We start from the raw sequence: 12,140 nt of genomic DNA on the forward strand, positions 1-12,140 counted from the left end.
TCTTCCTTCTATTTTTCTGTTCCTCTGACACCTCAAGGAATCTCTATACTGTGACATAGAGGATTCCACACTTTCTTGTTCTCTTCTCTTTCATATGAGCAGGAGCAAAGACAAAAGCATTCTTGTTGAGGCTGACCCTGAACCTGAAAGGACCTTGAAGCGAAAGCTAAGAGAAGCTAAGGCACTACTCTCTGTAGAGGACCTAACAGAAAGCTTCAAAAAAGAAGAACCCATGACAGCCGAAAACAACAACAATGCCAACAATGCAAGGAAGGTGCTGGGTGACTTTACTGCACCTACTCCCGACTTCTATGGGAGAAGCATCTCTATCCCTGCCATTGGAGCAAACAACTTTGAGCTTAAGCCTCAATTAGTTTCTCTAATGCAACAGAATTGCAAGTTCCATGGACTTCCATTGGAAGATCCTCATTAGTTTTTAGCTGAGTTCTTACAAATCTGTGACACTGTCAAGACTAATGGGGTTGACCCTGAGGTCTACAGACTTATGCTATTCCCTTTTGCTGTAAGAGACAGAGCTAGAATATGGTTGGACTCACAACCTAAAGAAAGCCTGAACTCTTGGGAAAAGCTAGTCAATGCCTTCTTGGCAAAGTTCTTTCCACCTCAAAAATTGAGTAAGCTTAGAGTGGAAGTCCAAACCTTCAGACAGAAGGATGGAGAATCCCTCTATGAAGCTTGGGAAAGATACAAACAATTAATCAGAAAGTGTCCCTCTGACATGCTTTCTGAATGGAGCATCATAGGTATTTTCTATGATGGTCTGTCTGAACTGTCCAAGATGTCTTTGGATAGCTCTGCTGGAGGATCTCTTCATCTGAAGAAGACGCCTACAGAAGCTCAAGAGCTCATTGAAATGGTTGCAAATAACCAATTCATGTACACTTCTGAAAGGAATCCTGTGAACAATGGGACAAATCAGAAGAAAGGAGTTCTTGAGATTGATACTCTGAACGCCATACTGGCTCAGAACAAAATATTGACTCAGCAAGTCAATTTGATTTCTCAAAGTCTGTCTGGAATGCAAGCTGCACCAGGCAGTACTAAGGAAGCTTCATCTGAAGAAGAAGCTTATGATCCTGAGAACCCTTCAATAGAAGAGGTGAATTACATGGGAGAACCCTATGGAAACACCTATAATTCTTCATGGAGAAATCATCCAAATCTCTCATGGAAGGATCAACAGAGACCTCAACAAGGTTTCAACAACAATAATGGTGGAAGAAACAGGTTTAGCAATGGCAAGCCCTTTCCATCATCTTCTCAGCAATAAACAGAGAATTCTAAGCAGAGCCACTCTGACTTAGCAACCATGGTCTCTGATCTAATCAAAACCACTCAAAGTTTCATGACTGAAACAAGGTCCTCCATTAGAAATTTGGAGGCACAAGTGGGACAGCTGAGCAAGAAAATTACTGAACTCCCTCCTAGTACTCTTCCAAGCAATACAGAAGAAAATCCAAAAGGAGAGTGCAAGGCCATCAACATGGCCGAATTTGGAGAGGAGAAAGAGGCAGTGAACGCCACTGAGGAAAACCTCAATGGGCGTGCACTGACCTCCAATGAGTTCCCTAATGAGGAACCATGGGAATCTGAAGCTCAAAATGAGACCATAGAGATTCCATTGGATTTACTTCTGCCATTCATGAGCTCTGATGAGTATTTTTCCTCTGAAGAGGATGAGTATGTCACTGAAGAGCAAGTTGCTAAATACCTTGGAGCAATCATGAAGCTAAATGACAAGTTATTTGGTAATGAGACTTGGGAGGATGAACCCCATTTGCTCACCAAAGAACTGGATGGCTTGTCTAGGCAGAAATTACCTCAAAAGAGACAGGATCCTGGGAAGTTTTCAATACCTTGCGCCATAGGCACCATGACCTTCAAGAAGGCTCTGTGTGACTTAAGGTCAAGTATAAACCTCATGCCTCTCTCTGTAATGGAGAAGCTAGGGATCTTTGAGGTACAAGCTGCAAGAATCTCACTAGAGATGGCAGACAATTCAAGAAAACAAGCTTATGGACTTGTAGAGGATGTTTTGGTAAAGATTGAAGACCATTACATCCCTGCTGATTTCATAGTCCTAGAGACTGGGAAGTGCATGGATGAATCCATCATCCTTGGCAGACCCTTCCTAGCCACAGTAAAGGCTGTGATTGATGTGGATAGAGGTGAACTGATCATTCAAGTGAATGAAGAATCCTTTGTGTTTAAGGCTCAAGGATATCCCTCTGTCACCATGGAGAGGAAGCATGAAGAGCTTCTCTCAAAACAGAGTCAAACAGAGCCCCCACAGTCAAACTCTAAGTTTGGTGTTGGGAGGCCACAATCAAACTCTAAGTTTGGTGTTGAACCCCCACATTCAAACTCCAAGTTTGGTGTTGAGAGGTTCCAACATTGCTCTGAGTATCTGTGATGCTCCATGAGAGCCCTCTGTCAAGCTACTGACATTAAGGAAGCGCTTGTTGGGAGGCAACCCAATGTTATATTTTATCTATTTTCCTTTGTTATTTTATGTTTTCTGTAGGTTGATGATCATGAGAAGTCACAAAATCAATTGAAAAAGCAAAAACAGAATGAAAAACAGGAAGAAAAACAGCACACCCTGGAGGAAGACCTTGCTGGCGTTTAAACGCCAGTAAGGGCAGCAAATGGGCGTTTAACGCCCAGTCTGGCACCATTCTGGGCTTTTAACGCCAGAAAGGGGCACCAGACTGGCGTTAAAGGATTTGGCTCCTCTGAAGTTGTTTATTTACTTTAAAGAGAAAAGTAACGTAGTCTAAGCCATTGATAACATAAACGGTTTTGATCATCTTAAATAAATAAATAATAAATAAATGTATTAAAAGAATCTTAAAAATCGTGCAAGCAGCAGCTTTTAAGATCGCGTGATTTTTTCTTTTTATTTCATTTTCTTTCTATTTTATTTAGTTTTTTATTTTTTTTTCAACCAAAAAAAATTATTTTTGGTTTTATTTTTTCACAATATTTAATTCTCTTTTTATGTTTTATTATCATATTCTTTCATGATATTGTTGTTATTTTGGTTTTTGTCTTTTATAATTTATATTTAAAATTTTGTCATGAAAGAAAATAATGGTGATCACTAGTAATTTTTCATCTTTTTTTAATCCTGAATAATTTTTTGAAAAATCTGATAAAAAAAATAAAATTAATTAATTTAAATTGGGTCAAGAAATAATTTTTTTTATTTTAATATAAAAAAATACTCATGTAAATGTACTAAATTTTTTTTAGATAAATGTACTCAATTTTTTTTATACTTAAAATAAGAATCTAATTGAGAACAAACTAATGATGTGATGTTGAAAAATTACTAGTGATCACCATTATTTTCTTTCATGACAAAATTTTAAATGTAAATTATAAAAGACAAAAATAAAAAAGAAGAAGATAACCAAAATAACAACAATATTATGGAAGCATATGATAATAAAACATAAAAAGAGAATTAAATATTGTGAAAAAATAGAACAAAAAATAATTTTTTTGGTTGAAAAAAAAATAAAAAACTAAATAAAATAGAAAGAAAATGAAATAAAAAGAGAAAATCACACGGTTTTAAAAGCTACTGCTTGTACGATTTTCAAAGTTCTTTTAATGCATTTATTTATTATTTATTTATTTAAGATGATCAAAATCGTTTATGTTATCAATGGCTTAGACTACGTTACTTTTCTCTCTAAAGTAAATAAACAACTTCAGAGGAGCCAAATCCGGCGTTAAATGCCAGAAAAAGGCAAGAAGCTGGCGTTAAACGCCAGAAATGGGCACCAGCCCGGCGTTTAACGCCAGAATTGGCAAAGGGTGCATTTTTGCACGCCACTTGGTGCAGGGTTGAATTTTCCTTGACACCTCAGGATCTGTGGACCCCACAGAATCCCCACCTACCCCACCACCCTCTCTCTTCTTCTTCACCCATTCACCAATCACCTCAACACCTCTTCCCCAAAAACCCTTCACCTATCAATTCCCATCTTTCTCTTCACCACTCACATCCATCTTTCATAAAACCCCACCTACCTTACCATTCAAAATTCAAACCACTTTCCCTCCCAAACCCACCCATTCATAACCGAACCCTACCCCTCTCTTCACCCCTATATAAACCCATCTTCACTCCTTCATTTTCACACAACCTAAACACTACTTCTCCCCCTTTGGCCGAACCACATAGCCACATCCCTCTCCTCTATTTCTTCTTCTTCTACTCTCTTCTTTCTTCTTTTGCTCGAGGACGAGCAAACCTTTTAAGTTTGGTGTGGTAAAAGCATTGCTTTTTATTTTTCCATAACCATTTATGGCATCCAAGGCCGGAGAAACCTCTAGAAAGAGGAAAGGGAAGGCAAAAGCTTTCACCTCCGAGTCATGGGAGATGGAGAGATTCATCTCAAGGGTGCATCAAGACCACTTCTATGAAATTGTGGCCTTGAAGAAGGTGATTCCCGAGGTCCCTTTCAAACTCAAAAAGAGTGAATATCCGGAGATCCGACATGAGATTCGAAGAAGAGGTTGGGAAGTTCTTACCAACCCCATTCAACAAGTCGGAATCTTAATGGTTCAAGAGTTCTATGCCAATGCATGGATCACCAAGAACCATGATCAAAGTGTGAACCCGGACCCAAAGAATTGGCTTACAATGGTTCGGGGGAAATACTTAGATTTTAGTCCGGAAAATGTAAGGTTGGCATTCAACTTGCCCATGATGCAAGGAGATGAACATCCTTACACTAGAAGGGTCAACTTTGACCAAAGGTTGGACCAAGTCCTCACATACATTTGTGAAGAGGGCGCCCAATGGAAGAGAGATTCAAGAGGGAAGCCGGTTCAATTGAGAAGGCATGACCTCAAGCCCATGGCTAGAGGATGGTTGGAGTTTATTCAACGCTCAATCATTCCCACTAGCAACCAGTCCGAAGTTACTATAGACCGGGCCATCATGATTCATAGCATCATGATTGGAGAAGAAGTAGAAGTTCATGAGGTTATAGCCCAAGAACTCTACAAGGTGGCGGACAAGTCTTCTACCTTGGCAAGGTTAGCCTTTCCTCATCTCATTTGTCACCTCTGTTATTCAGTTGGAGTTGACATAGAAGGAGACATTCTCATTGATGAGGACAAGCCCATCACTAAGAAAAGGATGGAGCAAACAAGAGACCCCACTCATCATGAAATCCCTGAGATGCCTCAAGGGATGCACTTTCCTCCATAAAACTATTGGGAGCAAATCAACACCTCCCTAGGAGAATTGAGTTCCAACATGGGACAACTAAGGGTGGAGCACCAAGAACATTCCATCCTCCTCCATGAAATTAGAGAAGATCAAAGAATCATGAGAGAGGAGCAACAAAGACAAGGAAGAGACATTGAGGAGCTCAAGCACTCCATAAGACCTTCAAGAGGAAGAACAAGCTGCCATCACTGAGGTGGACCCGTTCTTTAATCTCCTTGTTCTTTATTTTCCTGTTTTTCGAATTTTTATACTTATGTTTATCCATGTTTGTGTCTTGTGATCATTAGTGTCTTAGTGTCTATGCCTTAAAGTCATGAATGTCCTATGAATCCATCACCTCTCTTAAATGAAAAATGTTCTTAATTAAAAAAGAGAAGAATTGCATGAATTTTGAATTTTATAACAGATTAATTATTTTGATGTGGTGGCAACACTTTTGTTTTCTGAATGTATGCTTGAACAGTGCATATGTCTTTTGAATTTGTGGTTCATGAATGTTAAAATTGTTGGCTCTTGAAAGAATGATGAAAAAGGAGACATGTTACTGAGGATCTGAAAAATCATAAAAATGATTCTTGAAGCAAGAAAAAGCAGTGAATACAAAAAAAAAAAAGAAAATAACGAAAAACGAAAAAAAAGAGAAAGAGAAAAAGAAAGAAAAAAGAAAGAAATAAAGTTATGATCCAAGGCAAAAAGAGTGTGCTTAAGAACCCTGGACACCTCTAATTGGGGACTCTAGAAAAGCTGAGTCACAATCTGAAAAGGTTCACCCAATTATGTGTCTGTGGCATGTATGTATCCGGTGGTAATACTGGAAGACAGAGTGCTTTGGGCCACGGCCAAGACTCAATAAGTAGCTGTGTTCAAGAATCATCATACTTAACTAGGAGAATCAATAACACTATCTGGATTCTGAGGTCCTAAAGAAGCCAATCATTCTGAATTTCAAAGGATAGTGTGAGATGCCAAAACTATTCAGAGGCAAAAAGCTAAAAGCCCCGCTTGATGACAGGTCAACATATACCCATTTTTCAAGCTAATTTCACTTGTTTTACTAGTCTTTATGCACTTTCTTGCATCCTAAGTAAGTGATTTGGAGTAAAAATGCATAACTTCTTTAAATCAATCAACCACCATGAAATTAATGTTAACTCATGAGGTTTAAGCTGAATTTAATTGATTTTTAATTGATTTATAAGCCTTGTGAATTTAGTGATACTTTGAGTGGTTATTTTGGTTTATTGTAGGTGAAGAAAAGAAGAAAAGAGGAAGCGTGGCTTAAGAAAGCGTGGCCCAAGAGAGAAAAAGTGTGGCGCATAAAAGGAGGAAGCAAGCATTGCCCTCCACAAGGGCACACTGCCCTCAAGGAGGGCAACATAAGGAAGCAAACTTTGAGAGGCAACACTGCCCTGCCCTCCTCAAGGGCGGAGCACAAATTGATATCATGGATCAAAGGGAGCAAAAATTCTGCCCTGCTCTCCTCAAGGGCAATATCGGGTCTTCATGGAAAATAAATCAAAGGAAAAAGCCTACCAATGCTTGCCACAAGGATCGAACACGGCACCATGAGGAAGCAAGGAACTAAGCCTCACTTTGGTACCAAGAAAACCAAGAAAAAAAGGTAGCGTGCGCGTCACCCAAGTCTCGAACACGGAGCTTCAGCCTTGGCACATTGCCCTGCCCTCCGCAAGGGCAGGGCAGCATTTTCTGGTGCACGGCCAGCGCACCAAATTGGCGCACCAAGGGAGCTTCGGCAGCATCAACATGCACGCACAGGCAAATTCTGGCGCACCAAAAAATTTCTGCCCTGCCCTCCATAAGGGCAGGGCAGCATCCTGCAGCACCAACACGCCCAACTCGCACGCACCAAGAGCCACACGCACAAACTCCTGCACTGCCCTCCACAAGGGCAGGGCAGCCTCCTTGAAGCAACTTTTCTTGGGCTGAAATTGGATTAAAAATTCAATAAAATTCATTTCTTCACCAAATCAAAAGCCCATCCAAATTCCAAAATCCAAGAATAGAAAGTGTATAAATAGGAGTTAGTTTGATGTAATTAGAGACCTTTCTTTTCACTTTTGACTTTTGAACCTTCTTTTGAATTTTGGAGAATTCATTGAGAGCTAGGAACTGAGATTTCAGAGAATTGGGGAGGAGAATTGATCTCTCTTCTTCCTTGTTCTTGTTTTGAGCATTTTTACTTTTCTTGTTTGAGTCTTGGGTGTCAAGAATTGAGGAAATTCTGTCTCAATCTCCACTCAAGAACTCTTTAATTTCTTCTCTGCATAATTAAGTTCAATTACATTCACTTTACTGTTTCTTCTTTAATTTCTTGTTAATTGCTTTGAGAATTTGGATCTGGGAAGGCAATTGAGATCTAGACTTTGCTATCTAGTCTCTGGAGTCCTGAGATCACATCTTTCTTTTGGTTCCTCTGTGAACTTCTGCTGCAATTCAATTCCATTCTCTGTTTTAATTTTAAGTATTTCTAATTCATCTTCTGCTTTATTACTTGCTGCAATCTAATTTCTATTGCTTGAATTCTGAAATCCCACTCCTCAAATCCCTTTTCATTATTGCAATTTATATTTCTTGCTCTTTAAGTTACTGCAATTTACATTTCTTGCATTTTAAGTTTCAGTCATTTAATTTCTTGTTCTTTAAGATTCAGCTCTTTTACTTTCAGTTTTCTTTAATTTCTGCAATTCATCCCTCTCCCTTTACATTTCCTATTGTTTAATTACTGTTGGATACAAAACACTCAACCAATATTTGATTCGCTTGACTAAATCAACCACTAAACTAAAATTGCTCAATCCTTCAATCCCTGTGGGATCGACCTCACTCATGTGAGTTATTATTACTTGATGCGACCCGGTACACTTGCCGGTGAGTTTTGTGTCGGATCGTTTTCCGCACATCAAGTTTTTGGCGTCGTTGCCGGGGATTGAAATAGATTGACAATGATTAAGTGAAGTGGAGATCTAGATCAAGCACTTTTTCTTTATTGTTTACTTAACACACTAACTGTTTGAATTTTTGCTTAAACTATCAAAAAAACTTCACTCTAGCAATAGATTGAAGTTTCACTGGTTTTCTGGATCCTTGTGTTTCTTATTGTGTGTTTGTATGTCAGGTACAGGACGAGCTTCCCCTATTCTCTCTGAAATTGACCAAAGAACTCTTCAAAGAATAAGAAGAGCAGAAAGAGGGAAGAACGTTATTGGAGAGGAAGAATCTGAGGAGGAATTCCAAGAAATGGAAGGAGATCCATCAAATCCCAATCAACCAGAAGGAGGGGCCAACAATAACCCACAACAAAGAAGAGTACTGGCTTCCTACACATTTGCAATTGCTAGACACTATGGGAGTAGCATTCTTTCCCCCAATGTCAATGCAAATAACTTTGAACTAAAGCCACAACTCATCACACTGGTCCAAAACAACTGTTCTTTTGGAGGAGGGCCATTGGAGGACCCGAATCAACATCTATCCACCTTTTTAAGGATTTGTGATACTGTCAAAACCAATGGTGTGCCTCCTGACAGTTACAAGTTGCTGCTCTTTCCATTCTCTCTCAGAGACAAAGCCACTCAATGGCTAGAAACATTTCCAAAGGAAAGCATCAACACTTGGGATGATTTGGTGAGCAAGTTTCTTGCCAAATTTTATCCCCCTCAAAGGATCATAAGATTGAAGACTGAGGTGCAGACTTTCACTCAAATGGAGGCTGAAAATTTATATGAAGCATGGGAAAGATATAAGGCACTATTGAGGAAATGTCCACCAGAGATCTTTACTGAGTGGGATAAGTTGCAGAACTTCTATGAAGGACTTACTCTGAAAGCTCAAGAAGCACTTGATCATTCAGCTGGAGGCTCACTACAATTCATGAAAACTACAGAGGAAGCTCAAAACCTCATTGATATGGTGGCCAACAACCAATATTTCTTTGCTCATCAAAGGCAACGCCAACCATCACAAAGAAGAGGAGTAATGGAGTTGGAAGGAGTGGATTCAATTCTAGCTCAGAACAAGATGATGCAGCAGCAGATTCAACAACAGTTTGAGCAAATGGCCAAAAGAATTGATGGCCTGCAAGTAGCATCAGTGAGTGCCACAAGCCAACCATCAACCACATGGGTGCAAAATGAAGAAACCCAAGAAGAGCAACAGCAAGAGCAAGTCCAATACATGCACAACCAAAATCCCGGAACAAATGAAGTCTATGGTGATACCTACAATCCATCTTGGAAGAACCATCCCAACCTCAGATGGGGAGACAACCACAATCAAACTCAGCAACCATGGCAAAGAAACTCAAATCAAAACAATTGGAAAAATACAAACCACAACAACCAGCCAAACACTAACCAAAACACATACAGAAAACCACAAAACACTTACCCCAACTCAAACCATTATCCACTCAATAACCAACCAACTAACCAAAATACCTACCATCATCCAACAACATCCCAAAACCAACCCATCTCACAAGAATCCCAGAGGATTACTAATCTAGAGCTGCTCATGGAGAAAATGATGAAGAACCAAGAATTGACAACAAAGAACCAAGACGCTTCCATGAAGAACTTAGAAAGGCAGATTGGACAAATCTCCAAACAGATTTCTGTTGAAAAACCATCAAGCTCACTACCAAGTAACACCATCCCTAACCCAAAGGAAGAATGCAAAGTCGTGCAATTAAGGAGTGGAAAGATATTAGTGGATGGCAACCAAGGAGCAACTAAGGAACTCTTGGAGAATGACAAAGAGTATACAGAGAAAGATGAAGCTAACAACAAGGACATAACAAGCAAGAATGTCCCAGAAAAGCTCACAGAAGAAAACAACCAACCAAAGAACTCAAAGAAGGGAAAGCAGATCATTGAGGAACCAAATCCAAGACAACATCAAGTGGAGAAGAGCTTAACACCACCACTGCCTTATCCACAGAGATTCCAAAAAGAAGCAAAGGATCAGCATTTCCACAAATTCCTTGAGACTTTCAAGAAGCTGGAAATTAACATACCTTTGGCTGAGGCATTGGAGCAAATGCCTCTATATGCTAAGTTCTTAAAGGAGCTCATCAATAAGAAAAGAAGTTGGAATGAGAAGGAGACTGTAATGCTCAGTGAGGAATGTAGCGCCGTGCTCCAAAAAGGAATTCCACCAAAGCTTAAAGATCCAGGGAGTTTTGTAGTATCTTGCACCATAGGCAAACTAGCCTTGGACAAAGCTCTTTGTGATCTTGGAGCTAGTATCAACTTAATGCCCTTGCCCATGATGAAGAAGCTTGCTATAGAAGAACTCAAACCTACCAGGATGTCACTAGTCATGGCTGAAAGATCAATCAAGACACCCAATGGAATTGTGGAAAATCTGTTAGTGAAGGTTGGAGAGTTTATCTTCCCTGCGGATTTTGTAATCCTAGACACCGATGAGGAAGGAAACAATTCAATCATCTTGGGGAGACCATTTTTAGCAACTACAAGAGCCATTATAGACGTGGAAAAAGGAGAAATGATCTTCAGAGTACACAATGAGCAAATGATCATAAATATTTTTAAGTCAATGCAACACCCTCCTGAGCAGAAAGATCATTTGAGAGTGGATATGATAGAGAGCTTAGTAGAAGAAATGTTAGACACTAATCAGTATGAACAAGAAGAAGAAAATTAAGAAACAGTGGAGGAACACGCAGCTGAGATCTCCATTGACAAAGAGGTGGAACCAAGCAAGAAAGAAGAAGTGCAAAAATAAGAACTGAAGCCATTACCTTCCCATCTCAAATATGCATTCCTTGGTACTTCAGAGAGCTTCCCAGTGATCATCAACTCATCCTTGACAAAGAAAGAAGAAGGAGAGCTTCTTGATGTTCTCAGAGCTCACAAGGATGCGTTAGGATGGACCATTGATGATCTGAAAGGCATTAGCCCTACAGTGTGTATGCATAAAATTCTCTTGGAAGACAATTCCAAAGCAGTAATTCAACCTCAGAGAAGGTTAAATCCTGCAATGAAGGAAGTTGTCCAGAAGGAAGTAATGAAATTGTGGAATGCAGGGATAATATATCCTATCTCCGATAGCTCATGGATAAGCCCAGTCCAAGTAGTACCAAAGAAGGGTGGAATGACAGTCATTATTAATGAGAAAAGTGAACTCATTCCCACAAGGACTGTGACAGGATGGAGGATGTGTATTGACTATAGGAGGCTGAATGATGCCACACGCAAAGATCATTTCCCACTTCCTTTCATTGATCATATGCTTGAAAGGTTGGCTGGCCATGCTTACTATTGTTTCCTGGATGGCTATTCTGGGTATAATCAGATAGTGGTAGATCCAAAGGACCAAGAAAAGACTTCATTCACATGCCCAGTTGGAGTTTTCGCTTATAGAAGAATGCCATTCAAACTATGCAATGCCCCAGCCACTTTTCAAAGGTGTATGCTCTCCATTTTTTCAGATATGGTTGAAAAATTTTTAGAGGTTTTCATGGATGACTTTTCTGTTTTTGGTGAAAATTTCAATACTTGCCTGAAACATCTAACTCTTGTTTTGAAACGGTGCCAAGAAACTAATTTGGTTTTGAACTGGGAGAAGTGCCATTTCATGGTGCCTGAGGGGATTGTTCTTGGTCATAAAGTTTCAAGAAAAGGGATAGAGGTTGACAAGGCAAAGGTGGAAATTATAGAAAAGCTCCCTCCACCAACTAATGTGAAATCTGTTAGAAGTTTCTTGGGGCATGCAGGATTTTATAGAAGGTTTATCAAGGATTTTTCTAAAATAGCCAAACCTTTGAGTAATCTGTTAATGATTGATAAACCTTTTGTTTTTGATGAAAATTGTCAGCATGCCTTTG

The 12,140-nt window shown here is 39.5% G+C and overlaps 1 non-coding gene across 1 annotated transcript; it reads right to left on the reverse strand.

The window, feature by feature from the left end:
- Nucleotides 1-637: 637 nt before the first annotated feature.
- Nucleotides 638-745, reverse strand: LOC130959153 (small nucleolar RNA R71). Its single transcript, XR_009078248.1, has one exon. It is a non-coding gene; the product is annotated as a small nucleolar RNA R71 (small nucleolar RNA).
- Between the last annotated feature and the right edge of the window lie 11,395 nt (nucleotides 746-12,140).

This window comes from Arachis stenosperma, chromosome 10, assembly GCF_014773155.1.
Source record: "Arachis stenosperma cultivar V10309 chromosome 10, arast.V10309.gnm1.PFL2, whole genome shotgun sequence".
Classification (NCBI taxonomy): Eukaryota; Viridiplantae; Streptophyta; class Magnoliopsida; order Fabales; family Fabaceae; genus Arachis; species Arachis stenosperma.